The sequence below is a fragment of the Schistocerca americana genome, unplaced genomic scaffold, assembly GCF_021461395.2.
Source record: "Schistocerca americana isolate TAMUIC-IGC-003095 unplaced genomic scaffold, iqSchAmer2.1 HiC_scaffold_98, whole genome shotgun sequence".
NCBI classification, from domain to species: Eukaryota; Metazoa; Arthropoda; class Insecta; order Orthoptera; family Acrididae; genus Schistocerca; species Schistocerca americana.
The window spans coordinates 670,001-675,000 of NW_025726763.1; the positions used below are offsets into that span (position 1 = coordinate 670,001).

General features: G+C 53.0%; 1 non-coding gene across 1 annotated transcript in view; it reads left to right on the forward strand.

Annotated features, from left to right (window-relative positions):
- Positions 1-4,316: 4,316 nt before the first annotated feature.
- Positions 4,317-5,000, forward strand: part of LOC124593342 — a 1,910-nt gene continuing 1,226 nt past the window's right edge. The window contains exon 1 of the ribosomal RNA XR_006977988.1: positions 4,317-5,000. This exon is cut by the window's right edge and continues 1,226 nt beyond it. This is a non-coding gene — a ribosomal RNA (small subunit ribosomal RNA).

The following is a 5,000-nucleotide window of genomic DNA, read 5'->3' on the forward strand; positions in this document are numbered from 1 at the left end:
CATTCCCGCTGTCCATATACATGAGCTGCCAGCTGTACCACGTACGAGCTACAGACGCGATCGCGTTGCTCTCTGTACGAATGCAGATGCTCAGCGGCAGCTAGGAGGCGCTCCATCCATGTCGGTACCGGTGAGCGTTGCACTCGCAGTCACAAAAACGTACGGCAAGTATATTACTCGGAAGAGTCAATGACAGTCCAAGCCCCCCTGCGTGGGAAGAGTCTTCCTAGGCCATGACCCACCGGAAGGGCGCAGCGTCCCCCACCCCAGACATGTGACGTCAGACTATCGGTATTGACGACTAGACTGATTCCTTATAATCATTTGCCATACACCGGTGGAAGCTGCCGAGACGAGTAACTACATAGCGGGCTCGCCGTGTCACTAATGTACAGAGATACAATAGTTTCGACTGGAACCGGATTAAACGTATACACGGCGCTGATTAGTAATAGATAGAGCCATCAGAATACAGATAATGTATAGACCTGTCCGTATACATGCTGAAAGACTCTGCTCACAATCACACGTCAGCCAGACACTCTTATCACGCACTACTCTCTGCCTGTAACAGGCACACAGACAATATGTAAGCACCAGCATGGAACACCACCCAGTGCATCCTCTCTGCCACATTAGACAATCCACACTATCATAACCAGACCGGGAGGTCCACTCGGAAAACAGAATATCCCACCCTTCCGACAACCACCATTGCTCAGCTAAGCCACCAACACCCACACATGTCCCACACAGGGGTGCACCCAACATCACAATACTGCCTCCTGTCACACCACACAAACAATGGCAGGAATGAAAGACACAGGTCTGCCACAAGCATGGAATCAGAGCGCCGCCTGTTATGAGCCAAAGGTGCACCCTGACGTGGCAAATCAGATGATGCCGCAGTCATTTACTTACGATATTCACAATCAACAAACCGGCCCCCCCCCCCCCCCAAAACACCTTTCCGTACAACAATGTGTACCTTAACCTAACCCATATTGTGCCTTAACCTAACCCGTATTGTACCTTAACCTAACCCGTATTGCGCCTTAACCTAACCCGTATTGCGCCTTAACCTAACCCGTATTGCGCCTTAACCTAACCCGTATTGCGCCTTAACCTAACCCGTATTGCGCCTTAACCTAACCCGTATTGCGCCTTAACCTAACCCGTATTGCGCCTTAACCTAACCCGTATTGCGCCTTAACCTAACCCGTATTGCGCCTTAACCTAACCCGTATTGCGCCTTAACCTAACCTATGTTGCGCCTTAACCTAACCTATGTTGCGCCTTAACCTAACCTATGTTGCGCCTTAACCTAACCTATGTTGCGCCTTAACCTAACCTATGTTGCGCCTTAACCTAACCTATGTTGCGCCTTAACCTAACCTATGTTGCGCCTTAACCTAACCTATGTTGCGCCTTAACCTAACCTATGTTGCGCCTTAACCTAACCTATGTTGCGCCTTAGCCTAACCTATGTTGCGCCTTAACCTAACCCATATTGTACCTTAACCTAACCCATGTTGCGCCTTAACCTAACCCATATTGTACCTTAACCTAACCCATATTGTACCTTAACCTAACCCATATTGTACCTTAACCTAACCCATATTGTACCTTAACCTAACCCATATTGTACCTTAACCTAACCCATATTGTACCTTAACCTAACCCATATTGTACCTTAACCTAACCCATATTGTACCTTAACCTAACCCATATTGTACCTTAACCTAACCCATATTGTACCTTAACCTAACCTATGTTGCGCCTTAACCTAACCTATGTTGCGCCTTAACCTAACCTATGTTGCGCCTTAACCTAACCTATGTTGCGCCTTAGCCTAACCTATGTTGCGCCTTAACCTAACCCATATTGTACCTTAACCTAACCCATGTTGCGCCTTAACCTAACCCATATTGTACCTTAACCTAACCCATATTGTACCTTAACCTAACCCATATTGTACCTTAACCTAACCCATGTTGTACCTTAACCTAACCCATGTTGTACCTTAACCTAACCCATGTTGCGCCTTAACCTAACCCATGTTGCGCCTTAACCTAACCCATGTTGCGCCTTAACCTAACCTATGTTGCGCCTAAACCCAACACACGTTGGGCCTAAACCCAACACACGTTGGGCCTAAACCCAACACACGTTGGGCCTAAACCCAACACACGTTGGGCCTTAACCCAACACACGTTGGGCCTTAACCCAACACACGTTGGGCCTTAACCCAACACACGTTGGGCCTTAACCCAACACACGTTGGGCCTTAACCCAACACACGTTGGGCCTTAACCCAACACACGTTGGGCCTTAACCCAACACACGTTGGGCCTTAACCCAACACACGTTGGGCCTTAACCCAACACACGTTGGGCCTTAACCCAACACACGTTGGGCCTTAACCCAACACACGTTGGGCCTTAACCCAACACACGTTGGGCCTTAACCCAACACACGTTGGGCCTTAACCCAACACACGTTGGGCCTTAACCCAACACACGTTGGGCCTTAACCCAACACACGTTGGGCCTTAACCCAACACACGTTGGGCCTTAACCCAACACACGTTGGGCCTTAACCCAACACACGTTGGGCCTTAACCTGCTCTGTAATTGTCATACGACGCGTTAAATTAGTGTAGTGTTGCCTAACTGCAACCCCCGCAATATAGTTTGCTACTCGCACTGCCCGGTCCCCAGAGTATCGCTTCATGTTAAACACCTTGCAGCTATACACTGTAATGCGGATGGCAGCAGGACGTACATGCTCAATGCCCTTCGCAGTTGTTCATTGGCATTCGCATGGCGAAGCACAGCCTACGTTGTGGTACGGCTTGTGTCAACTGTCCGCTGATGTTGTACGTCCAAATCACACACTGTACTGCACATTGGTCCTCATGTACTGAATGATACATCGTGGTACATGTGTGACCGTACCACGACTGCGCCAACAACGGCGAACCATACGGTCCAAATATTGTGCACTCAGCTACGTGTCGTCTCCCTATAAGAGCTGGATTGCAGTATGGTATGCCGTGGATGGCGATCAGCATGAGCCGTCTGTTGATGTAGTGGCGCGTGTTGTCAGACGTAGTCGTCTCTTCTCACACACCGTGATAGCATGGTGCACTGCGTTCCACATCTGCGACATGCGACAGAGGCCGGTTGACAGTCGTTCGCGCAATGGACATCGCATACGTACGGGGGCCACCTTCCACGTGTTCGCGAAGCGTGCACATGTTGTTGCGTGTATGTGGGCAGACATAGTGTGTCGTGACACCTGACACAGGCATGCAACAATCGTTGAATTTGCAAATGGCGATGGACGTCTACGTTTGCTGGTGACGTTACGCAAATGAACAACTGGTAAACCGTTGTGGTGCGGTTGTTCTCGCTAGAGGTGAATCAGTGATGGCGACGATCGGTTGAGCTACCAACCGGTTGTTTCAGCGATACCCACCATGCCCACGAACGTGAATGGCATGTGGGTGTGAAGCGATACGCGGCGGTGGCTGGGTGGGACCGTCCCCGGCCGGTGAGGGGGGGCCTCCCGGCGTGCTGGCCGCGCGGTGCGTGGGCGCACGCGCTACAGCCGGCTGGTGGGGGCGGCCAGTGGCAGGCGCGCCGGCCGACGGAGGCGGCAGGCGGCGCAGCTGCGCGCCGGCGCACCCTGCACGCGGCGCCGTGCGGCCAAAGTAGGTCCTCGCGGGCCCGGTGCGAAGCGCGGTGGACATCTGCAGTGTGCTGGTCCGATTGAGGACTGTGTGCGCTGAGGATGCGCCGCCGCCCGGCGCTCGGCGCCGCGACGCCGTCTGCTGCTCGGTCGCCTCTGCGGTTCTCGCAGGTGGATTGTATCGCAGCTGTGCGGACGTGTTGGCGCGTGCGCTGTGCTGGGAGTGTTCGCTTCGGCACCCAAGTGGGGCTTTTGTCCTTCTGTGGCGCTGGCGTTGGAGCTGCCGGCCACCGTAGGTGGCGCGTGTTGTCTCCCGCCGGCAATGCCACGACAGCACGCTCCCGGGCCTCTGTCGGCAGCGGCAAGCTCAGTTGGGAGCACGGGTGGTCGCACCTAAAGCGTCTACTCGCCAAACTCCGGGCGATTGCGCCTCTCTCGAACCCGACCAAGTACTTAGGACGGCGCTGCGCGCCGCCGGGACCTGAGAGGGTTTCGAGGTGTATTGTGCAGGGGAGCTCAGCCTCCTCCTGTTTGCAGAATAATTGAGCGGACGCTTGCGTGTTCGCGCGGGCCCCCGGGACACACTCCCGGGCGGCCGGCTGCTCAGCTCTAGTTGACGCAGCTCCCTGGTTGATCCTGCCAGTAGTCATATGCTTGTCTCAAAGATTAAGCCATGCATGTCTCAGTACAAGCCGCATTAAGGTGAAACCGCGAATGGCTCATTAAATCAGTTATGGTTCCTTAGATCGTACCCACGTTACTTGGATAACTGTGGTAGTTCTAGAGCTAATACATGCAAACAGAGTCCCGACCAGAGATGGAAGGGACGCTTTTATTAGATCAAAACCAATCGGTCGGCTCGTCCGGTCCGTTTGCCTTGGTGACTCTGAATAACTTTGGGCTGATCGCACGGTCCTCGTACCGGCGACGCATCTTTCAAATGTCTGCCTTATCAACTGTCGATGGTAGGTTCTGCGCCTACCATGGTTGTAACGGGTAACGGGGAATCAGGGTTCGATTCCGGAGAGGGAGCCTGAGAAACGGCTACCACATCCAAGGAAGGCAGCAGGCGCGCAAATTACCCACTCCCGGCACGGGGAGGTAGTGACGAAAAATAACGATACGGGACTCATCCGAGGCCCCGTAATCGGAATGAGTACACTTTAAATCCTTTAACGAGTATCTATTGGAGGGCAAGTCTGGTGCCAGCAGCCGCGGTAATTCCAGCTCCAATAGCGTATATTAAAGTTGTTGCGGTTAAAAAGCTCGTAGTTGGATTTGTGTCCCACGCTGTTGGTTCACCGCCC